This window comes from Vollenhovia emeryi, unplaced genomic scaffold (genome assembly GCF_000949405.1).
Source record: "Vollenhovia emeryi isolate VEMERY1.0 unplaced genomic scaffold, V.emery_V1.0 DF939133.1, whole genome shotgun sequence".
Taxonomy (NCBI): Eukaryota; Metazoa; Arthropoda; class Insecta; order Hymenoptera; family Formicidae; genus Vollenhovia; species Vollenhovia emeryi.
In genome coordinates, this window is record NW_011967233.1 from 88,855 (window position 1) to 114,782 (window position 25,928).

The following is a 25,928-nucleotide window of genomic DNA, read 5'->3' on the forward strand; positions in this document are numbered from 1 at the left end:
ATACCGCCCTCGTTATCGGAGGGATGGAACTCGCGCGCGACGGTTACGCAACGCGACGAGTTTCGATAGCGCGGGGCGAGACGTTTCGCGCTCATCGAACGTCTCGCGTGAAATACGTGTATCGGCAGCGCCCGAACAGGTTCCAGGACACGGTAGCGTAGGTGGTGCACAATCGCCCAATGCAGGAGCAGAAGGGGGTGGTAAGGGGACACGGGGCGATCGGCTTTGCGAGCTGCGGCAATGAATCGCCTGCGACCCCGTTCCGACTTCCTCCCGATCTTTTTCCCGGCCGCGTAATCGCCGCGACGGAATAATCGATCCGGCCGGCCGCGTCGAAAGAGAGCCTCGGCCAATAACGGCCCTGTGTTTGATCAAGCGTAGCACTTCCCTTCAAGTTCGTGCCGCGCGGAGAGATAATCGCGGACGGCCACGCGATAGCCGTCACGGAATCGAGAGCTCTCGGACGGCGCTTAATTGGCCGCCGGGATTCGATAAATCTCGAAGGCGCTCGCGATTAGCGGAGATTTATTTGGTAGAAATGATCGAGGCCGACTCGACCCGACTCGACTCGCCTCGGCGCGAACGGGCCCGCGTTAACAAAGTTATTCGTTGGTATCGCTCACGATTCCCCCTCCCGGTTTGCGTGCTTATCGGCGCGCGGGATGAGGGCCATCCTCGGGTATCGCATCGTTGTCGCGGCAGAGAAATGATGAAGTATTATGCAGCTGCACGTTATACCTTGTGACGCTGACGGCGCGCGACCATTACAACGGCGCGACGGCCTTTCACGGGCCCCGTGAATGATGGAGCTCACTTTGTAGACGTTATTATTAATCTTCGTCGCGCGGCGTAACAAGCTATTCCACATTACGCGCGGCTTTATGCCTCGACCAGCGCGATTACATCGACCTGTATAGATTAGCGATGATCGCGCGATCACGCGTCGTGCGATAGGGGCCGCGATCGTACGGGCAGAAATTAAGGGTGTAATGAGTGACCAGATCGTAACGCGATAACGACGACCGGCTAACTGTACCAATTTTGCCTACGACGACATGATTCGCACGTTTCTTCTCGAGAGATTGGATACTTGGCGTACGTCTTTATACCGGATGCCCAAGGGTGACAAGGACGAGGCAACGCGCTTCGCTCGCGTCCACCTGCCGCATCCAGTGCGCACTCAAGATGCTTAATTATCTCGAGGCGGCAATGAATCATCGTAACTCTTTCCGGTTAACGCAGTCAGGGCAGCTGCGATCCGGCAGATGTATAATAAGTAGCGACGCTAAGCTCTCGCTTTTCTTCCCGCGTCTTCCGCGAGTCTTTCCCTCGCGCTCCGCGGCTCCCCGTCTTATCACGCTTCTCAGGAGCGCGTAGCCGCGTAGGCGAGACCTCGGCGACGGACCGCGCCGGGATCCTCCCGTTTCCTTCGCCACCGTCGCCACCTTCCTCCTCGTCTTCCTCTGCAGTCTGCCGTCTCAGCCGCACTCGCGTGCACGGTCTCCCTTCCTTTCCGCGACCTCGGCGCGACGGAAGGAGAGTGGGAAGAGAGAAGAACAGCCGTGACTCATCCCTTCGGTTCGTCGTACCTCCGCGCGCGCAACTTTCGTGATAGGCCGCCGTGGAAAACCGGCTCCTCGCCGCGCGTGGTTAAATTATCCCCGCCGGTTGCCTGCTAGCCAGGCAGCCAGCCAGTCAACCAGCCAGCCAGCCAGCCCGATCCCTCGTCGCAGCCTCCGGCTTCGACCTGCAGCTCGTGTGTCCCGATAGACAATGGCTCTTCGCCCAATGTTACTCGAGCACGATCGTTTTATCGCCCGATCGATCTACCGCCCGCTCGACAAGTTGTGACGTTATTAATTTACATTAACAATAATAGGAATCGCAGCGTGTAAAATACCGAATTTGGCATGGTTAATTCTGCGTTCAAAGTTTCAGACATATTCCTATTCCCTTTACGAATAAAACTACAATCGTAGTGTTAACGTCGAGCTATAATGCGGAACATTACACATTTTCTTTACGCGATTTAACCTTAGACATTTTATCTTTTTTATACGTTGTTAACATGCTGAGGGAGTGTCGAAACGCGTTCAATCTCGTAACTAATTTGTAATTAATCGAAACTGATAATACAATGTAATAAGAAATTTTAATTTAATTTATTGCAAAGAGACACAGTGAAAGAAAAAGTAATACGAACAGATCGAATGCGAAAGGCAAAGCGCCGACAAGATCGTTGTTACAAAGCCTACCTGCTGAATTTTCATATACAATAAGGGTTGGCACAAGTAAAAGACCAAAAACGCCACGCAGCGATACATATATTGTGTATGTAAGTAACAGATAGGAACGTACAGGTGCATTAATTCAGTTCGGGTAATAATTAGGGATGGACAAAACTAACTTGATTATTTAAACATAGAAGCTTTTTGACGATACGAAGCGAATTAATGCGCCGCACTGTATGTCGGCAGTGTTAAACGAGAGAAGAAGCTGGCGATGTAAGTTGATTTCATCAAATCTTGCACCCTGTCCTGCTCGTCCAATATATTGGCCGTGACACTAAATTTTTGTTATTAATTTCTTCGATTACCGCCCGACGTGGAGTAACGTCGCGGTACCGTCCGTTATTCTCCCGCGTTATCGCAGTCGGTTTGATGAAAGCGAGAATCCGAGTCGTCGAAGGCCCCTTCGATCGCGTTGGGGGTGGAGGGGATGGTAATGACGGGGCTTCATTAGCGTTGTTACGTTATTTATAGACCCCCGGGCGTCTTGCGGTACTTTTTGCTTTATCGGCCGACGACTATCGGCGGATCATTTTTACGTCCGTTCACGCGGTCGTTTATCAACCGCGAGTGATGGATGCGGTCGTATCGCTCGGACAGTTGAAAACACGCATTCTCCATAGAGCGGGGACCGGACCGAGGGTCCCGCGCTCTCGCAGAACAACTCTAGATATATTTACAGCTCGTGTCGCCGCGCTGCCGACACTAACGCGACCTTGATGGACCGGGCAGCGGCCCGCGTCATCCCTCGAACGAGTTTGGTGGTCGTTTCTCGTCTAATTAACAACGTGGACGATTATCGCCCGCGTTTGTTCGGCGATTATACAACGATTTTACGGTACACCCGATATGTATCGCGGCATTAGAGACTAGAACGTCTCACTCTCGCGCAACCTTCGAGTCATCGCGGGTACCACTGCGGGCTCTTCGGCCGCTCAGCCGCGACTTTCACTCCCTTCGAACGGCCCAGCATTCCGCAGTCATTAAGGAATTACAAGCGGCCGTATGCAGCCGCGCGAGCGCGAGCGCCTCGTAATAGCGGCATGACATTGTTGAGCGTGTTATGACACGGTCGTGCCGGCTGTAAAGTCCTATTGCTCACGCCGACCGGTTTATCCATCGCGTTCAACGTCGAGAAGCGCCTGGCACGCGGATTGAAATTTCTCGAGCAATTAGCGGAAAAAGGTTTTCCTGTACCTAATGATTCACTTTCGACTCGCCGCCAGTTCTCGTTGACGTTTCAATAGTTACGTTAGATATTTGTATTAGACAAACGGGCGGCATGAAGCGTGCCGGTTAATCGGTACGACGATGAGGCTTGTTAATTATCCCTTTAGTTTAACGAGATTGTTTGCCCGAGATGCATTAGCTAGCGACTTTTTCGCCGCATAGCTTCGGCCGGGCTGACGCGTTTTTTTCTATTTCTACGTAATACGCTCGTTCCGCCTCAATTGGCGGCGAAATTTTCAATTCAAGGCAATTAACTCTTAATTCCCTTAAATTGTCTCCTCACGCATTCTTATGTCCGCGAGGCGTCTTAAACCTCCGGCATTTGTCACGTCTCTTCACGTACGCGGCGAGGAGAAGAAGCGGGTCGAGGCAATGCAATCGTATTACTTAACGTTCCACAAAAATTAATTTAAAGTGCTGCACATCTGTCGCGAACAGGATATCGCGACAAAAAAGAATATAATGCGGTTAGACTGAAACGAGTAAAAGTAATGAATCGGACGTCGATGAGGTAATCGCTGGAAATTCTTGGCGGGGTAATCCCGGTTGTCTTCATTCAGCGGGAGACGAATTTAATTATTTATTAAATTATCGAGAAATTCTCTCGCGTCGTATTCCATTGACGCCTCCCGTAAATCGAATAATTTCGTCTCTCTTTATCATCTTGTCATTCCACAAATCGTATAATTTCTCTTCGTTATCATTTGCGACAGGCTTTGATCAGTCATTTATGTTTTTATCGATGCAGTTTTATCGATTCTTGAATATCTTGGCTCTTCGTCGAAAGTGGCAGGGCTATTTTCGTGCGCGACGTGCGGCAACGAGACCGTCCGATGTTCATCCGATAAATCTTTCCGCCTATTTCTCGCGGCCGACCACCTTGCTCCCCTCCGCGAGCGCGTCGTCGCGACTCGGATTTGCGTGTGCGGCGCTTTTTTGTAGACGCGGCTACACCCGACTACGGCTCCACGTGACGCGAAATGCTAATAGGGAGTGGTGCCGTGCGTGCGTGTTCCGGATATACCCCCTCGTGGACTCTGGAATTACGGCGGCTCGATAAGAGCCGTCGATCGATCGTATCGCTCCTCGGCCCCGTGTCGTCGCTAATTATTTCATAATGTCGATAGCACGATCGGCGCGGCTTGACGTAACGTCGATATACGGTCGCGGGGGCCCCCGGGCCAGTTTTCTCCACGCGGGGAACGTACGACACGTCGGCTAGGGATATCGGCGATCGGGCCGGTCAGTGGCCGCGTCTACGCCGCGTTCGGCCGCTCATTGTGCTCGGCAGCAGCGCGGTTCAATGGCCCAAACTTCCCGGATATACTTGCCTACGGCGCGCATTTCGTCGCGTAAAGAGAACTGTATCGGGAACCGTGTCCGTGAGGATCGGAGAGAAAGAGCGACGCGAGACGCAGGATTAAGATGTACGTCGTGCGTAAGAATCCATCGCGCGTGTAATCGCGGGAAATATACGTGTCCTTTCTTTCTGTTTCTCGTTTCATCGTTTTCCTCCCACGCTCGGTGCCGCGCTCGTCGTTACGTGCTTATTTATGACCGCGTAAAAGTTTAAAGGAGATCGCCGGCCGGAGGGATCAAGGATGAAAGCGGCGCCGGGCACGCGTGCGAGAGGAGAGCTCGATTAAACGAATTTATATCTCGTCGTGTGAATTACAACACTGAGCGGATAATAAATATCGCGCCCATTTATTTTTAGCTCCTGGGACCGCGCCCTTATCGCGGTCGCATTGCGAGTAAATTATGCAGATAACGACGTTAACAAGTCGGACGAGTGGACGGATGCTCGATTGAATTCATTAATTCGAATCTCGCGGCGAGACGCGCGAATTGTTAATTAGTCCTCCAGCTGTTATTTTTCACGTAGTTACAATCTTCTTTTCGGTTATCGGCAATGTGTAGCTCGTGCCATTGCTGGCTAATAATTTGACAAATTCCAGAATAATTGTGAGACGTACGCGAGTTATGCCATTTCTACCAATGCAGATTAACTTTTATCTCGGTTCTCAATTTATCTTTTTCTAGTTTTAGGAATTGGAAAAAGATAAAAAATTAGTTAAGCGGGAATTTTAATTAATCTGCATTGGCACACGAAGAGAAGTTTCTTTTAAAATTTATCCTGAAAATATTGTAATCGTGGGACAACACGGCATTTCAAAGAATTCCACGAGAGCTTTTTGAAATTTTACCATACACATTTCTCTAGTAATTATACTTAGTATACATTTTCCTAGTAAAATGTACGGTAAACTTTCAAAAAACTCGTAAAGTTCTTCAAAATGTCCCGTAATCGCACGATTTTCAGGATCAATTTTAAGAGAAAATTCTCTCCGTGCAGAAAGGGGCATCAAACGTTAATAATATAAAACAAGAATTAAAAAATTGTCATCTATCGCGAATCGAAGTGATTTGTCGAACAGAACGAACGAAATTTGTAGAAAATAAACGTGTCGTTCTCCCTCGCTCGTTTCGACAGTCCCACGATTTATTCGGCTTCCAAAAGAGAAGAGCTCTGTTCGCGAGTTGCTCCGTATTCGGCTCGACACGTGACAGTCTTGAGAGATGTTCTCCGCTACTCCGTGTGAAGCATCGGGAAGCACTTCTCGCATCTCGAACGGTTGTTTTTGTCAATGAAGCGACCCCGGCATAGGTGCTTCAGATCTTTTTCGACGCCCAGCGTGAGACGACCCTCTTTTTTTCCAAGTCTCGTGAATGTGACATTGTCTCCAACACCCTCGGCGGCACAATGCCGCCGCGTGTTCCAGGGTGTGGTCAGGCGACTCATTCTTCACCCGTTCCCCGAACTTTACCCCGACCGTCGCCATGACTTTCATCGCGGGGCGACCGAGCGGTATTAATTAGTATCGCATGGTACGTGCGTGTAGGCTATGCAAAAGGAGAGTACGCGGCGGTCAGAAAGTGCAGGGGTGGGGAAGCTTTCGTGAGCTCAAGTTAGCCTTGCGTGACTCACCCCTCGGAGGAGAGAGGAAACACCTGTGCGAGGGTTAAGGCCAACCTTACGCGCAGGGAGCGAGACTTTGTTTCATTCTTCGTTTCAGCTCGCGAGTGCAAAGAGTAGACCTTTTTTTTCCTTTTCTTTTTCGCAATGTACACGGAGTTGACAGGCGTGTGTGACGTGCAACCTCGAGGCGTTCGCGTTGCATGCATGCGTGTTTTATTTTAGGGCAGAATGGCAGAAGGTCGCTGGCCGTGATGCGTAAGCATATCTTTGAACGGCAACGGAGGCAAATTATTGTGTGTGCTTGCGTTTAAATTGAGAAACATCTCTGTTATCTGCGGAAAGCGAATGCGAAGCTTCGAATCCGATAGACAAATTTGCTTGCATATATTTAGGAAATGTTTATTTATCGCTTCAATTATTGCACACGATATGAACTTCTTAATATAAATATATAATTTAATTAATATAACTCATTGAACGTAACGTGGGTCTTTACGTGCTAATATAACTAGCTCGTATGAATTCTTCATTTTTCCGTTAGACTCGCGTCGGGGGAATCGCTGCTGATTTCGCGATGCTCGCTTTCTACGCGACGTGTAATCTTGTCCCAGTTGCGAAAAAGATTTTGCCGCCGTGTGCGACAGGACGCACTCTGTCCCCGGTTGTAAATCCGTCACAGCAATGCACATGCAACGATGCGTGCACGTGCAGTTTCGTCGATGCGTCGGGAGAGTAAGACCGTTGCGACAGTAGTGACAGTCCCCGCGGACTGTGGTCTTCGGAACCGGTTTTCATATGCGGCGGAAGGCATTGCGGTGGTGTTCGCACGGTTCGATTTCATCCCTAATGGCCCCGATGAAATTCATCCTATGGTCCTTCGAGTTCTACCGTCCGTGTGTATCTCCCGGCGCGGTATCGCGTTCACATGCGCGCGACCTTGAGTGGGAGCATCTTCTCGTGCCTCAGTGATGTCAACTCCACGAGCGATCTTAAGTGTAAATGTGTACGTTCGAAAACTGACGTGTCGAGAATTGGACGAAAAATTTGTCGGTAAATCTTAACTGTTCGCAGCTGTTGATGGTGCAATACAGCTTTAAGGGCACTAATACATTCGTCGTACGACAAATTTGCATATTGATCGGCTACAAGCTGGAAAATTTCTAGATACACGAGAACTTTTCTGTCCCGCGGCTGATCAATGCGCTTGAAAAAATTTGTCGTACGACAAATGTAAAGGCCTGTGTTCACGATGCTAGAACCGAGTGGACACAGGCCTTACTACCAGCCCGAGACTATTGACAAACGATTCTACGTTACAATGTGATGTAAACGCGCGTTGTTAACAGCATTCACGTAAAAAACGTGCGTTTGAATGGGGAGGAATAATGCTGTTTGCGCGCGTCGAGTTTGAGAGAAGCGCACCTTTTCGTTGATCAATTCTCGTTCCCGTTGGATTCACAGTGACAATAACGACACGGTACGTGCCGCGTGACGTACCTACGTCTGAAAGGTGTTGCTACGTGTCGTCAATCGCATTTCGTCTTCAGTTATGCGCTTTCGTTCGCGAGCACAGTCAGAAGCATTGCGACAGGCGAAATGAAAAGCTCGAATGAAAGGCTCGGGACTCGCTTAGATTCGCGATAGAGACGAGATACAGCTTCGATCGATCCAAACTTTTCTCCTCTGTCCGCGGAATTTCACGGATATCCTGAAAGCGTCCGAAGTGACGGCACGGTTTCTTATGTTCCTCCAACTTTTTTTCCCCGAGAGTTGCCTTCCAGCCATCATTCACGGTAATGTTCAAGCCCGCCGATTTCGCCCGTCAGACTTGGCGAAAGATTTTTCCAAGTATTTATATTCTACCTATCGTAAAGACCGCGGGATCGCGAACGGAGGAAAGTTTGCAAGTCAAATTCCCGCAGCCACGCGCCAAACTTTCGATCGCGGAAATTAAGCGAGCAAACTGCTTCCCCGCTGGGCGATAAAGCGAAGTTTCCCTGTGCGGAAACGTACAAAGGCTCGCTCATTACGGCCGTGAATTGATTAATATCGGACGGAACGGCGCGGGCGGCGCGAACACCAAATGTTGCTCGGCATCGAACGCGCGTCTACGCTTCCACCGAATTTCAAGGGATGCTTAACGAGTCGGAGAAGATGGAAAGTTAACGAGGTAGCGGGACTCTAACGATGACTTTTCAACGAACGCGGTACGTACTTGTCGTCGATTGAAATTCCGTTAAAAAACCGCGGCGAGGAGGAGAAATGGAAAGAGGAAGTTGGAGAAGGGTCTCTCTTTATTGTGACGAGACACAAAAGAGGTGCATGACCGCGCTCAAAGGACCCACGGGCCCTCGACCCGTTCGATGATCCCGCGCGTGAAAGACGCATGCCGATGGCCGCGTCTTTTCCACACAACATTTTCGCCCGTCGTTCCCGCTTGTAGACACCGGGATCGCATTACAAAGTCAGAGCGACCGAGTAAATCGGAAGGCATTCTTTGAGAGCTCCCGTAGATTCTTCAATCTCCTATCGCGCCAGATTTTAGATTTTATCGATCCAATAAATCGGAAGACATGGTCTTTGAGAGATCACGTAGATTCTACAATCTCCTATTGCACCGGATTTTTAATTTTATCGATCGACGGAAGACGGTCTTTGACAGATCACGTAGACTCTTGAAGCTCCTGTTGCACGAGATTTTAGATTTTATCGATCGAATCAATCGGAAGACATTCTTTGAGAGATCCGTAGATTCTTGAATCTCTTATTGCACCAGATTTTAGATTTTATCTACCGGTCACAAACGAAGGTTTCATATTTTTATTGTCTACCGAGTAGATGGAATTCAATTTTACAGAAATGCGTCCAGCAGTCTTGTACAAACAAATCAGTGTTGCCGAAGAATTCCAGTTATACTATTTTATAGGCTCTAACCAAAGTATTTTAGTTATGCTAACTGAATAATTCTAATGCTCGCTAAATTGTCTTCTTCTATTTCGCGGTTTCCTTCGTCATTACTGAGGCAAGTAGTCTCTCGAGGAGTTTAACTTCTGGAGGAGAGCAATCTTTCGTAGATTTCAAGAACTCGAGGCTTGACATTATCTTGTTCCCCTTTGTGTTCTCTGTTCTTTTCCTTGTCTGTCGCTCGGCTCTGTCTTACTTCACTGGGGAAAACAATACGCAATTACAAGCTAATCAGACTCGGAGTGCTTGGCGAACGGCCAAGACTGTCGAAGGTTCTCCTCTCGGACGTGTCTGAAAGCCATCCGAAGGTTGTTCGGATTAAAACAGATTATCTGGATAACCTGCTGTCAACGGCAAATGTTTCGTTGTTATTTTCTTTCGATTAGTCCATAATTCTTCGAATTGCCGTTAAAAACTCAAACGTGCTCCCATAAAATGGAGGACAAGAGTATTACGAGCACAAGTAAAAACGATAATCTTTTTGTCAAATTACGGTCAAGATTTTATCGAGAATGTAACATGAATAGAGAACATATTAAAATACTTTTAGTGCGGTATATTATTGTATATAATAATTCAATATTAATATAATGCAGTATCTGTTTAAAATATTGCATTTTTATTATTAGATGTGGAACGTAAGAAGAACGTAACGTTAATTTCCGTTTTGGTACGAAACGTTTCCGCGAACTTCTATGGCGTTCCGGTGCGACGATGTTCATGGGTGGCTGTAATCTTGCGGCCAGTCTTCCCGTCAAATATTGGTCTAGTCGTAGCTCACTCTTTTCGTCACGACCGATAACGAGACGGACGGTCAACAGAAGAAAATTTTTATCGGCCAATTCTCTTGGCTATCACCTGAAGACCGTCAGGCCGGAACGCTAGCTCCAGTTTCTGTTAAGAGTTTATTCTAAAAATTCGAAATGCAGGAGGTGGAAGCAGCGAATGTATTGAAAAATTTATATAGAGTTTGACGAGTTCCTGAATCTTCAAGTCTAGATCGATTGGACAGCTTGATAAATACGACTGTGTATTTTCTTCCTACGTCCTTACCCTAAAAACACACGTGCCTTTTGAGAAACTTTATAATGTAAATGAGGTGATCGAAAGCAGACGGTCGCGAGAGACAAAGGGTTTCCTTCAGGAAAGGTAATCAAGTGCATCCCTTCTAGAGAAGGGGGGAAAAAACTACGTGGCGCTCTCGCCATAAGCCACGAAGGAGCCTTACATTTTGATGAAAGAGCCGACGTTTCTCCTGCCAGCGACTCCAATTTACTCTCGTAACGATACCGGAAGGGGTGGCGGGAGGACGGGGGAGGAGACGAGACGAGGAAATAAATGCGTGCCGGTGCAAGCCAGGAAAACTAATTTTGCAAATGCGCGAAAGATATACCCGCGTTCATAAACAGATTGATATTGCCGAGCACAATGAAAAAAGCACGTTGTCGCGAGCTCCTGTTTTCCATCGAAATATGACGAGGAGAGACACCGACGCCCCATTGTTACGCCTACCTGTTTCTTCATTTGTTATTAATCGCCGTTTAACCGAAGTTTTAAAGACCTCCTTATTGCGGGGAGAAACGTTCATGGATCTGCCCATGAACTTATTTATGTCTTACGTCAGTTTCCTGACACGCTTTAATAACACCAATGCGTCACCGACGGCGCTAATAAAAATAAATATTTCTTACGAACGCTTTTACCGCGATATCACGTGGAACGCACGTAAAGAATATTTTATAAAGATCACCGAGGTCAATATGCAATAAAATTAAATTATTTCGTGTCGTAAAAGTATATCAAGTTCATAGGTGTGTACACGGAGAGAATTTTCTCTTGAAATTTACCCTGGCAAAAGTGTAATCGTGGAACAACACTTTTGAAGAACTTTGAGAGTTTCTTGAAAATTTTACCATACATTCTACTAGTAATTATACTTAGTATACATTTTATTAGTGGAATGTATGTTAAAATTTTACAAAAGTCTCATAAAGGTCTACAAAATGTCATGTTGTTTCACGATTACACGATTTTCAGGGTAAATTTTGAGAGAAAATCCTCTCCGTGTGTATGAGCGGCGTTATTAAAAAAGATAGCTTTACATGCTAATCGAGCTGTTTACATTATTATTACATCTACGAGATGAAAATACGTAATTCATAAATTACTTTGTTCGAAATCTATTTGACACCCGCCCGCCGCAGATCGACGGTTCTCACGAACTGTCATTTTCGCCCAACATTGTTTTGCAGCGTGTCGTTGCCATCGTAGCGAGACGTCGCGGCGCCCGTATTCCTCGCGCGTGAACGCGGGGGCCCGGGGATAGATAAATCCGCCGGAGGGGACGATCGCGTGCGAGTCGCGATCTGAATTAAGCGCTGGCAAACTTGCACACCCCGTTCGACGCCCATCGCACACGCTCGTCCTTTCGAATTTGGGCGTCGTCGCCGTCGCCGTCGTCGGCGTCGTCGTCGTCGTCGTCGGCATCGTCGTCGTCGTCGTCGTCGTCGACACCACCGCCGCTGCCACCATCGCCGCCACCATCACCGCCGCCGCTACCGCCACGGCCGTCGTCGTCTAGTATCGAGCGTCCCGACGCCGGGACGCTCCGAGCTGTTGCCATGCCGACCGACGGGGCTACCAGGGCTTTTCGCATTCGGCGACCGTGCCGACGTGAGATTCGATCCATTCTCGAATATGAACAAAAGACTCGATGGAATCCCCTTAGCGTATTAATCGAATCGCGAGAAGACCGCGAGGCGGGGAAGGCTTTCGCAGTCATATTTTGGAAAAGATCGACGCGCGTTCACGCACGCGTGGATTTTTCCGCCCGTTGAAAGGGGCCTCTCCGTCGCACGATATACGATTGTCAGGCGCGCGGGCGCTTTTCCTCCGGTTTTCCCCTCGTATTATCATGCGCGAGACAATAGACGCAAGATGTAAAGTATTCCTCCGTCAGTATTCCTGCCGTCACATTTCTCGTAAACGTCGTATAAACATCGGATGCGGCTGGATTAAGGATGGCGAGCGAGCGCCGAGCTAAGCCGGCGCGGTTACTGCCTACGTTTTACGAGCGTTCCTGCGAAGAAGCTGCAAGGGGCATATTTTCGCAGCTCGGCTCGCAGCGGCGATGCACGTTCAAGTGATATCTCGCTGGCGCGCGGGATTCCGCTTTTTATTCGCGAACGCGGAAGCGGAATCGGCGCCCGAGGTCGGGTAATAATGGGTATGGCCCTTACTGGCTTTTATGGTGTCTGCGATTCACCTAACAGCCCCTGTAACGCGCTAATAAAGATCCCCGCCTCCTCGCCGCGCGTCAGTGAAATAAAAGCGGCGGCATATCTCTCGCAGTCATGGCACATCCCGCGACGTGCGATAATGATCGATTAACAAATATAGCAGATCAATTGTTTCGCACATGTACCGTCTATCGCGAGTATCGCACTTGTTAATAGGCTTAGCGCTAATCGGGATTATAGTTCGACGTCCGCCATACGTAAACAAGATATTACGTATGCAGTTTGAAAGCGATCTCTCGCAACGAATGCCATAATGACAATAATATTGCCAATAATCAATTTGAAGGATACGCCGTTAATCATCTATTAATTAATTTTCCTCCACCGCGGGATGGCGGAATTGAATCGCGTCGCGGCTGAGCGCGACGATAAATTCCCGCTGCCCGGGTTGATCCTCGCGGGTTCTCTCGCGACGGGGGAAAGAAAGGAAGGCGGGTAAGTGTAAGATCCGCAGGAATCGAACGTTCGGTTTCATTAAAAGTTCGCCCGTTAATTGCGAGCGGACGCGCGCCGATCTGGCGTCGCGTGATTTCCCGTGAGGTGAAATTCTCGCGTCTGAGGACCCTTGACGCGGCCTCTGAAAGCCGCGGCGCGAGACGGCAGAGACACTCGATAACGAGTTTTCCATTCGAGTTATTTTTCTTGTCTTATTCGCGGACGGGAACAACTCCCGGGCTCCTCGCGCCGCGCCGGTGAAGGTCGAAACTGCGAAGGTCGGCACTCTCGAAAACCCGCGTTTGCCTGAGAACAGACTCGCCCTGCGAAACTGCCAAGTGCGCCAACTTCGAAATGCGATTCCGCCGTACCGGCTTCACGAGATTTCAGCTGTCGCGGCAGCTGTCGCGATTTTCGTCACGCCTTTTCCTTTTTCTCTCCGAGTGCTTTATCATTTCGTCGGGAAATTTCAAATCGTGAAACTTTATGGAGAGCGAAGGTGACGATATTCGGTTCGCTTTCCAGCTTGAGCTCTATGTTTTTATATGATTTTTTTCCCTTTCGCCATCTTACTGTTTTTCTTTTATTAGATCGAGATGCAGATTGTAAGATTGAAGCCAACGCCGAAGAGTAATTAAGTGTTTCGTTTTATGACGTTCCCCTTTAAACCCCGTTTTTTCCACAGCCGAGATTACGCCCCGAGATTGCGGACAGGAGTTTTCGAAATCCCTAGCTTTTATCTTTCTTTCATGCGAGAGCCGATTTCCACGAGATAAAAATTCTGGTCGCAAACGTTCTCTCGCAAACCGGCACGTTTCTTTTAGGGAAGATAAACGGGAGTTAGTCCTACCGTAGTAGTTTTTGCAAAGACTTGGGAGAGCCGTTCGCTATTTCCGCGAAGAGACATCAGATTTCGAATTTCGTTGGGTAAGTTCCGCGCATTATTCCATTATTCGGTTCTTTGCGGCGTGACCGTATCGGGACTGGAGCTATTGTTCAATCAAGTATCGCCGAAAGAGCAGCTCGAGATATTGCTCCCTTTGAGAACCGACGTATCACTGACCTCGCGTCCACGGAGATTACAAGAGCGATGCTTTTTGCCGCGGTTACGGCACTGTCCTCCCTCACTTTGTCCGTTCTTGCTCGTTTGGGACCGAAGGGAAACTCGGTGAATCGCGGATTTATGTCGGTAGATCACGACGGTCATCTTTCGCTCCAGTTTGCACTTTATCAGCCTTCCCTCCGTTTCCTTCGCGCTGCGAGCCGCCGCCGCGGCTTTTTCGCAGCAGTTTCGAATCGATGAGCCCCCCATTTCTGCTCCCGGGAGCGAATCCTCCCACGAGATTGCGAGCCGTTCTGCCGAGTTTCACATTGTCGGGATATTGCCAGGCGGGATTTCCCCCGATTTCCCGCGACCGCAAATTCAACCTTTCTCGGACGACGATGGAAGACTCTTACGTGATCGCGAAACAAATGTAGACCCGCGATGTGATTGTTTCTACATCGGCGCGTACCTCGCGTGCAATTATTTCTCACCCCATAAAATCGCATTCATAATAGGATTCTAAAGTATCAATGGAAATACGACCAGAAATAGCTTCGATACCAATTTATAAGTAAGAGATTTGTTTCGTCAATTTCAAGCGCCGCTTAACAGGGTTCTTTCGTTATTTCGAATATCCTTTGGTCACTTCCTTTTGCACATTCATCGAGTATTCTGATTCTCTACTAAGAACATGGAGAATCGCGCGGGATAATGTGTACGGAAATGGATGGACCATGAATGTATGGTTCAATATTCATCGGGGAACGTGGTTTCCAGTGCTTATGGCGTCACCGGGAGACGTGCTCGAGAGACGCGGTAGCGATTCTCAATTATGCAAGGTAGCTGGCCTCGACTACTTGCACGTAGTCAAGAATTCACACGTGCTGCAATGATCATATTATCCTCTCGCGAGTCCTGAAGGACGTGATTCCTTTCGGATACCGAGAGTAACGCGAAACTCAACCATCGCGCGTGCATCTTTTACCATTCGTGTTTAATTATATTTTACGGCGCTTCCTGTACCTGGAAAAACAATCGCTGGAAGTGTACATCAGTTTGGGAGAGAATAAATTACACAAAACTGCGAGAAAGGGAATTTACAATTTTTTTAAGTAAGCATTTACGTAATTGACTTCTTAGTAAGAAATTATGTAAATAATTTTTAAGAAGTTTTACGTGTTCCTCAAATATTCTTTTGGTTCAATCATTTCGTGTATTGTATGCTTTTATGTTTGTTTGATCAAACTTTCTTGACTGTTGCACTATTCCAGTAGAATCCGTATGCGTAACGTGATAAAATCGATATCTGCCTTCACGTGCACGCCCCTCTTGGTGCGTTTCGCGACTCTCGAAAGGCTGAAGACGACGGATGAGAGGGTGAACATACGAGAGTGCATTGGTTATTCTACCTGTATCATTAGTACCGTTGCACTGTCGCAAGACGAAAGCGTCTTTAGTCGAAAACACTTGAATTGTTAAATGTTCGAAATTCAGCGCACATTTACGTAAATTTCTCCCGCCAAGTTTACAATTTTAATTAAAGAGGGAGAAGACTATACCAACTATACTAACACTGAATGTGTTATTTTATTTTCTATTCTCTAATAGTTGACTGGAATGAATAAGTGGTAAACGTTTCGGCTTTAACAAGCCTTTTTCAGTACAATTTTAAAGCTAAGGAATCAATTATTGATACTAGCGAGATAATAATACAGTTAACTTACTTTTTGTTTTAAACAATTTTATACAAATGTATCGTTGTTTGAATATTTAATTCGCAATTTATTGTCACTTTGTCGCGAAAATAAAAATAGGCTTCGGTGCGTGAAGTCACAAGATACACACCTCGTCCATCGGGCTCTTTTATGTATGAGCCATAATCGGGAATTGAGTAGCTCAACGTCGACTTTACATCATCGAGCGGACATACGTGTCAAAATATACACTCGTTAGGTCCTCGAATTTTTATTTCTCGTCTCGTCCTCGCGTCGAGAGTGTGTGGAGTAAGGCGGAGAGTAGTGTTGATCCGCAAAGCGGATTATAGCGAATTGAAATGGGTGAAACACTACTGACATATTCGCTATGACTGTATCGCCGGCAGGTTGATCGATATAGCGCGCGGTGGGAAGCAAAAGCTCGACTAACGAGCGAAAATTGAAATGTGATTTATGTGTTTTGCATCCCTGGCCACGTTGCAGGAAACGATTCGCCTCGCTTTTATTTCGGAAATATGCTCTTCCGAGCCAGAATAACCGTTCGCCGGTGTACTCTCGAAAAATTTCAACCCCGAAACGCGTGGACGACACGTGCGGCTCTACATGCGTAACACACGCGTGCGATTCAACAGCCAGATATATGAATAATCGTAACAAATTGTGAAGCGCATCCTAGATTGAAGTGTACGCATTATTCGGAACAGTCCGCATTTTTAAAACTCTAGCTCGGACAATTTTTTTAGCGCACTTACGTGGTAATGCGACAGCGTTCCCTTCTTTTTCCCCGAGCGGCAAGCCGACCGGAAAGTAGCGCATTCCCGCTATTTAACACGTACGCCTTTCTTCGTTATCGGTACTCATTAGAATGCTCATAATAAGGAATAATTTGACCTCCCCTGACATAGTAACGACTCCATCTGTTTGAACGTTCGCTTGATATCCGTCTGAGTATCTCTCTTGGTAAAGCTTCGCCCTCCTCCTCGTCTCTTCGTCTAAGAATAATATTGAGGCTTGCAGTCGATGCTGCCGCCAGCGATTCCGCGTCGAAGCTGTGCCAAAAGAGTGCACCCTCGTGTTTAGATTACACGTTGTTCTCCTAAATCACTGTATTCCAGCCGGAGGTTCCGTAACGACTTCGGAGTTTATTTCAACGCGGGTTTTGTGGAAATTCACTTGTCACAAACGCAAATTTTAAGTGTCTCTTCGCGCGGATAATTGACATAAATTTGTACAGAGAATTTTCTCTTAAAATTCACCCTGAAAATCACGTAATTGTGGAACCTGGCATTTTGAGGAACTTTATGAGAGTTTCTTGAAATTTCGCCATACATTTTACTAATAAAATGTATACTAAGTTTAATTACCAGTAAAATGTATGGTAAAATTTCCAAGAAACTCATAAAATTCTCTGAAATGCCGTGTTGTCCCACGATTACGTGATTTTCAGGCTGAAGAGAAAAGTCTCTCCGTGTCGCATGCTCGATCTCGCGAGATCATTCCGCGAAGCGCACTTATCGGTATCGCGGTTATTCCGTGACTCGCGCGTCACGATTATTTCAGCCGCGGCTTGATAAGCTCGAAGCGCAGCGGGCGAGAGATAAATAAGCGCGCTCCCGTTTCCGAGAGAATCGGAAATTATATTGTCGACGTCTATACGACAATATTCTTTACGACGTCCGCGATTATTTTCGGCCTTCCGACGCCGCGTTCCCGCGTGTTTGTATCAGCCCGGCGCAAGCGGAACAATAAAGTCCACGATAAACCCAGCTGGTTTGGATGCTGTCCAACTATTCTTACGACTGCGACCTTATCGCGATTCGCTTTCTCGTAAATTCGTCGATTGCATTTTCGTGCGAGCGCCTGTTGTCTTCAAAACACGCTGTTTAAGAGCAACGTTGTTTCAGAAACGTTTATCGGGCACATTCGTCATCTATCGCGTTGGTTTCGTTACACCGCAACAGATTACGCGACCTATTATTTGTTGCGGGTACACATTCTCCTTGTTGTGATAGTTCATTTTCCCCGCGAAACACATGCAATCTATAAACGAGGGAGAGAAAATCTTGCGAACCGGAAAATTTTATAAATTTTTTTTTCAAAAACAAAAAAGTTCAACAACTTTAGTGTTTTTTATTGACCATATCTGGCATTTTTAATAATATAGAAAATTTATTGCGAACAATATTACCTCAGCCGGGGTTTGAGCCTGGACTTCCCTACTCTCTAAGCGTCTCACCAATTCGACCACTGAGGCATGTGTGAAAAAAAAAGTTTAACGTTAAAGAAACAAGATTTGCGATCCGTATATCCCGTAGGAATTTTCGTGCGGCCGAAATAGATATAAATTCAGCGCTAATAAGAAGAGATGCATATTTCCGACGTCGTTCCGCCCGCTTCTTCCATTTAGCGCTCTCCGTCTCTCTGTCTTCCTGTCTCGGTCGTCCAAGAATAGAAACGCGCGGCGGTTTTGCGGCGTAAATTTTTGCCCGCGACGACGCATTGGTTAGCAGCCGTGCGTTTCTAGGATGAATCGGGGGGCCTACCTTTTCTCTCCTCTTCGGGTACTGTCAACCTCGCCTCTTTCGCCGCACTTTGTCGCTCTTGCATCTCGCCGGTATGCTCAAGGATCTTTCTCTTCCTAGTTTCACCACGTAGGCAGCGCGCTTTCCTTTCTCCTCGTTCCGTTTCTTGTCTCTTAATTCGCCGTCGCGCTCGCTCGCTCGGAAGCTTTGCAACTGCCCGTTATACAAAGACGCGGATCAGCTTTCTTCGTTCTTTGCCGCTGATATCTCTCCGGGGAATCGGACTCCTCCGGCACGACATGTGTACTTATGTATAATTATGCGTATTTCGTAGCCGTCTCGGAAAAACGTGAACACTCGGAGCCCGAGTAAAAATTTATGTGCATAAAAATGTAAGCATCTTCCACAGCTTCGTTCCAGGGGTAACGTTTTAAAATTGCGCATATTAATCTGCCATTTTTATTTTATCGCGTGTAATTTTAACGCGAAACATGCCAATCATGGATAATTAAGCAGCGATCTGAATCTTTTCCTCGAAGGAGAAGTCAAGATTCTGAAAATAGAATCCTGCTGTTTTCGAATCAACGTCCGATGTTAAATATTCGCGATAATTTAATTGGTCGGCTCTGAAATTTGCCTCAAAGAATTAATTTGTTACATTAACTGGCGTCGCCTTGCATCTCTGGTTACTTGCCGCACTGGCTAGTGACTAACTCCTAACTGCTCTCGCGCGAGTTTCTCTTCCTCTCTCTCTCTCTTTCGACGTGTGACTCTCGCTTCTCTTCTTTCGCTAGGAGACGTGGGACGATCCTCTATATAAACCCTGACTGAACTGGTAGCCTGGCCCAAGTAGTTCGCCAACGGCGAACAGCTAGTACGGATCTGCCTCCGTTCTTGTCACTTGTGTTCGCGTGCGCGTGTGATAAAGGTAGTGTCGCAATTATGATACGCTGATGTTCATGGACGATCGAGGTCTTCCGGTGTTGAAGCATTTCCCCCCGTTGCGGATATTTCGCAACGTTGCCGCAATGTGTTATTTAAAGTTGACGTTTGGAAGAGCTAAACGCTACCGCGTTAAAAGACAACGATTAGCGACGGATATTTAAACATTATAAACGTTATTGTCGTTTCATTTCGTGTCGTGTGCATTCTGACGCAATTCGGCGCTGCATGCAAACTGCGATCCTTTTCCCGATTTATGCCGCGCGATACTGTTCTGCGTAGGATAAATCATTCGCTTGGTGATTCAGCTCTATTAATAGAGAATGGCAAACTACCCAATCTGAACATAGAAGCAATCTCCAGTTTTCTAAGTATAGATCGACTCGTATTTGACGTATTTGACGAAGCGAATGACAGGAACGCTCTTTTATATACGTATTGATGGCACAATTAAACAGATATTTTCAAAAGTCCTTTTAAATAATTATTACAATTAAAATTATTAAATTCTGTTACGTGACATTCTTACATGACATTTTCGATTATTTGTCTCCTTTACATCCGCATCGAGCAAGATTCGTATCTCAATTGTTTCAAGAATAGACCGTAGTGATGCAATTGTTATCGACAAGTTGTTTAGACGAATAGCTTGTAAAAATTACGAGACTCTCGATCGTTCATTGCAACATCAGCCGGTGACGAAATCCTTCAATTAGTGGCGAAGTTGAATCTGAGACTTGCAGGAAGAAGATTGTTAATCGAAGATTTATCTCGAGATGGAATACATTCTGAGAGCGGGGCGCAGTTTGGGCAATGGCGTGTGCAGGGCGGCGAGTGCCCTTGCGCGCGGGACTCGGAGAATATTAGCATACGTTCCGCTATTGGGCGTTACTGCAGCTCCCATAGCCGCTCACGAAGAGAATGTGAAGCCACCCACGGTACAGTAAACTCCATTAGCGCGCTCTCCATTTTTTTTCAGCAATTTTTTTCTCCCCGAAATTAACGTTCACGCTTAGGCGATGAATTAATACTTAATTGGTGGATACACGCGGTTAAATTTAAATGGATGGAATATCCGTCACGGTAAACCGACACTCCTGCGCTCGCGCGAGACGCGCGAAAATAGAACGAAGGAGCGTAGGAACGCGAAGGCGCGAGAGAAAAGCGACGGAATGCTTTCTTGAGACGAGGCTCTCGTCGACCGAGAGGCGTCAGCGGTGCCAAAATAGCGATTTATCCGAGGCTAAAGATCACGCCGGCCCGCCTCCCCGGTGAAGCTCTCTCTCCCCGACTTGCTTCGCGAGTTTATTCGAGCGCCGTCACATGGGGTTGAGATCGCACCGGCGGGAGTAATTTCACAGTGCACAGACGAGGACAATATAATTTACGATCTATGAAACGTCTCCGCTTCCAAAGGCATTTTATTTAGCGTTTTCGCTTGACCTCTCTCAACAGCGTCTCGGCGTCAGGCCACTCGCGGCCGCGCAGGTCATTATCAGGGATGGATCGCGGGACGGCCGGCTTGGTTTCCGCTAAGGTTGAATTTCAGTGTTACGATAGCCCGCGGGGAAAAATGCAATTTATGCCCAGCCGGCGTTCAAAGCGCGCGCGTTAAATCCTTGATTAGCTATGAATTTCCAACGAGATTTATCGAAATTTATTACGAGCCGGCTCACCGAGCGGAAAGCGGCGCGCGGCGGTGCGTTCGCTCGTGCCGGGGGCGAGGTGCCGCGAGATTAAATTATCATGCCGAGCCGTTTTATCCGTACGAACGTTTATCCCCCCCGGGGAGACGAATTATCCCAGGCCAGGAAGCCCGGCCGAGGAACCTGACATTTGTGGGAAAATTTATAAACGCCGACCGAGCGGGCTTGAATCAACAATTTTCGTTGATAACTCTTTTGTCGTGCGAATCGTAGGGTTTCTCGTAGGGTGGCCGAGGTACGTTCGCCATTTGCGGAAGGTATCTCTTTGGTTCTTGTGCCGCACACGGAAAAAGACGATGTTGTTGAATTAAACAAAAATGAAGTTGCTCGAATTAAATATTGACGTCACGGGCTGCCACATAAATAATTCATTCAATTGTATTTGTTATGGATTTCAAGCATTGAACTAAATATCCGGTTTATTCAGACACCTATCTGATGTTTTACATTCGTTAATATGGATGTTGTCTCAACGATTTTATTTCACTTACACTGACAGTACATTTCATTATGATTTAATCGCGTTTAATTGTTATATTAATTTAATTTTCACTGCGCTGAAGATGATTAAAAAGGGGTCGAAACTTCGTATATAGGCTTGCTATTATTTTATTTTTGTACCAGTGTGTGGCCTTACCCGGCTTCGCACAAGCCTCCTTTCTCTTGAATCGCCTTTTTTTATATTAGTCTATTTTTTCGCAGAATTCTATAAAATAACGTTGTCAAACCTGGTCAAGATCTTTCCACGGGTTTAGATATTAAAATTGATTGATTTCAGGGTTTGAGATTTAACTTTCCAACTCTAATGATTTCAGGAGGTAAAAGTTGGCTATCCAGATTAAAAGAGCCTATATTTTTCGCAGAATCGTACTGAATAACTGTGCCAAACTTGGTTTAGATCGGTCCATTGGTATAGAATTGTATAAAGAACACACAGACAAACAGAATTTCGCATATAGATTTATGATATTTAATACGCGCCCTATCAACAGCTCGACTCTTATTGCCTTGTTCTATATTTTTGTTCAATTACACTACTCTCGTTGATACATCATTTTCGTGCATGTAAATGTGGACCTTGCGGATCCCCGGGCTTTTCTCGTTCTCGCGGCGAACGCTTCAATTACGATACTGGGGGTACGACGTGTGGATCTATGCAGGCCGGCACACGGATACACGTCGGGGCCTCTCTCGCCACCGCGAAGCGTGAAACACGCGAGACGCTCTCGCCGCTCTCGACCTAAACAGCCGTTTACACGCCGGCTGCGAGCCTCGGCTCCTCGCATCGGCTTTCGTGTCAGATTTCTATCTGCGCGGATTATTAACCGGCTCGAGTCGCGTGCCAAGCCTCGCGAAAAGCCTCAGAGCCGTCGGGAGGAAATCGACTGCGACCTCAGCCGCTCGCTCGCTCCGAAGCCGATCAAAGCCCGGGCGCGCGGAACTTGAGCGCACAGTATTTAGCGCGAGCCCGAGGAAAGTCGATATCGCGAGGGTTAATTAAAATGAAATTTAACCGCGATACGCGATATCTTAAACTTCATCTCGCGAATAAATGCAGGGTGTTCTCCGCGAATTTCAGCGGTACCGCCCGTCTTTGTCGAGCCCGTTTCGCAACGCTTCTCGGTTTCTGCCGCGCTTAGCATTAAGGTACCGATATACTCAGCGGGAAGCAGACATATTATACCTATAAGTGGATCGTCGGGCCGATTGCCGATTTATCTTACAATCGCATTAAATCAATGGCGAAATCGGTCGTGCACACGGTGGAAACGGTACAACGAGCATTTCGAAACGTTTCATATCGATGCGCGGAGATACAACTGAACAATAGACGGTTCTCTCTCTCTCTCTCGCTCTTTCTGTGACTATAACTATGACTATTGGCGTTTTTCGACGCATACATCGAAACGCGCGCCTCTCCCTCTCGCCGATCGCGTTTGCGTTGTTTGCCGGTGCGCGCGATATTACTGGCGGACATGCTCCGGTGAACCGGATAAATGCCCGTAATTTATATCCGCGAAAGAATAGCGAAGTTAAAACAAACGCCAGTTTGTTGCTCGCGTACATCGCGAGCCCCGGCGTCTTCCAGACGCGGATGTGCATCGGCTTCTCGCCGCGAGAGAGGCCCGGGAGAGGAGACGACCCGCCCGAATGCGGAGCACGTTCGATGAATGTGTCATTCGCGGAACCGATATACGTCAATGGGTCTCTTGCGAAACACCTGCGAATCATTAGCGTGGCTATTGTCTAAGTCACGCTCGTTAAATACGCGAGATTACTTCCGGAACGTCGACGGCGTGGCTGTTGCCCGCTCCGTTTTCGTCCCGCGGCCATCGCGAATCCCGTTCCGAGGGACATAAAGCTCGGAATTGTACATAATGGCGGGTTTACCGTTGCGGGCTCAGGAGCCCGTTCGCGAGAGTAAACGCGTGAGGATCCTAATGAAATGTAACATTATCTTCGGTGGCGTTAACTCTTCGAGGTTGTCCGTTCGCTCGCACTTCGTCGCTGTATCGCTGCGTCGGTGTGGCGAAATGAGATGACGGCTGTTAACGCGATTGTTTCAGCGCGCGAGTCCCTCCGCGCCAACTAATTTTTTTCCCCCAAACAGGAAATTGATTTTGGTGCTGGCGAACGCCAGCTGTCACGCGGCCGCGATGGCACGTAGGATAATTCCCACGGTCGAATGAACACGACGCGTTATTACGTTAACGTCGCTGACAAGAAATTTCCCAAATTCCCTTCCTCCGACTTCGTTGAGCCGTTCATTTTTTTTTAAATTCCTAACGTCCGCGAATTTAATATAAAATTAGCTTATTAAATTGATTGACAATTTAACTAGCCATTTTATTATTTCGACTTTAACTCGATAACTGGTGTTTTCAAGACCGAGAGAGTTATCGGTGCGCAGTCGCCATGTTGACGAAAGATGTATACGCAAAATTAAGCACTAATTGAAAGATCCAACATGACCGCCATAAGCCTTTTTATTGTGTGATTTAATATCAAATCATTAATGTAATTAAAAATTAAAAATGAAATTTTCGTAATGTATATTTTTATTGTGTGATTTTATATTAAATCATTAATGTAAGTAAAAATTAGAAATGGAATTTTTGTAAAGTATACACGAAAGATATTGACAAAACGAGAGGAGGTTGGTTTCCGACTCGCTCGAAAACGGAAAACGGCGAGGGCTGGAAAAGCGCATGTCAAGAGTGATCGACATTTACGGGTCTCTACCGAGATTCTTTTTTTTTTATCGGGGTGCAAGGATTTGCGAACGTTCGTTGAAAAATCGCGCCGTTACGGGGGTCGTCCCGGAGAAGATAGGTGTCCGCGAGAGCTAATGCATTTCTAATGTTCCACGTGCTCGCGAGGGCACGAAAGTTACCGGCGTTTCGTCGACTTTACTGAGATCGTGGCTCGTAACTTATCGCGCGAGGAGTTATGCTCATTCGCGTCCGTCGGCGTTTTACGGGACGATTAAAAATTTAGACGGCGTCCGTTAGCGCCAAATTAACTCGCTCCTATCTGTCGAAAGGACGAGACACGGCCTTAGCCGGCGCGAAGGCTAATGGAACGGCTATAAGCGGTACACTTTCCGGCGAAATTGTTGCAAATTGGCGCGTATTACTGCATCATTTAGCGACATTGAAAGATAAATATCCGGAATACGTGAGTAGCCCGACTCCTTTGGCCGGCTTTCAAGTAGTTTAAAACGTCGCGAGCCGCGCTCCCCATTGAAATACACTTGTAATAACGTCGCTCAATAGGGAACCGACAAAAGTATTATGCATCGGGAAAGTATTGTGCTTTCTCCGTTCGCTCGCCTCTTGCGATGAGAGTGCATTCGCCATTCATCGAATGTTCGGACTACGAAATGCATTTTCCTAGCGGTATCTCTTAAGCGATACATTTCGCGATTACTCGAATGATTACTGGAGCACACACGATGCATTTTCGCTGAATGATATATTTTTTTTTAATGAAAATCTATTCGTATTGTATATTTATCTAATAATCTTTGATACTCGCGAAACAAAGGAATCGAGGACGTGTGTTGCGAGGACGAAGGTCGCGGATTTTCGATCTCTTCGCCGGCAAATCGCAGGAATCGAGCGATTTTTTTTGCTGCAGAGATATTGACGATTGGTAATGCAGCTTTTTTTCTTCTGGCACATCCCCCACACACAGCCGGGTTGTTAACCCACTCAGCATTGGTCGCCGGCCAATGGCAATTCGGTATTAGCGTATATAGGGAAGCGGGTCCTCCGCAATTTCTCGATCGATTTAATCGCAGGAGGACGCGGAGCAGCCGGAAGTTCATTACCTCGGCACTCGCCTCCGCGGACAATGCCCCCCTCGGTACGCGACCCTGGCCGCTCGCCAGTTTCGCCATGCGTTTTTTTACATTTTGGTATTAGGCCAAATTCTTGGCGACGCGAGCCGTCCATTTACGGTCGCTTTCACTCCGACGGTGACGCGCGCTGCGTTTAAATATCATCAGACGGAAGTGGAGGAATCCGGAGTGGAAAGTTCCGAGCGGAATTCGGAGCGGGTCCGGGAAATCGGAGCGGATTTTCGGGTCGCCTGCCACACGGGGCTTTCATATAAAGTTATTCTCGGCGGGAATAAAACGCGGTTGAATCATCGTCGAATCGACGTTAGTTATTGTGACGAGGCAAATGGAATTGCGGCTGGATAAAATATTCGTAATTGCGAATAAAAAATCAGTTAACTTTGTGAATTTTTGGGGGGAAAATACGTAACTTTGTTGAAAAACTAATTTAAAGGTGTTA

The 25,928-nt window shown here is 47.2% G+C and overlaps 1 protein-coding gene across 3 annotated transcripts in view; it reads left to right on the plus strand.

The window, feature by feature from the left end:
- Positions 1-25,928, plus strand: part of LOC105567840 (neurofilament medium polypeptide) — a 110,272-nt gene that overhangs the window by 74,433 nt on the left and 9,911 nt on the right. The window lies entirely within an intron of this gene.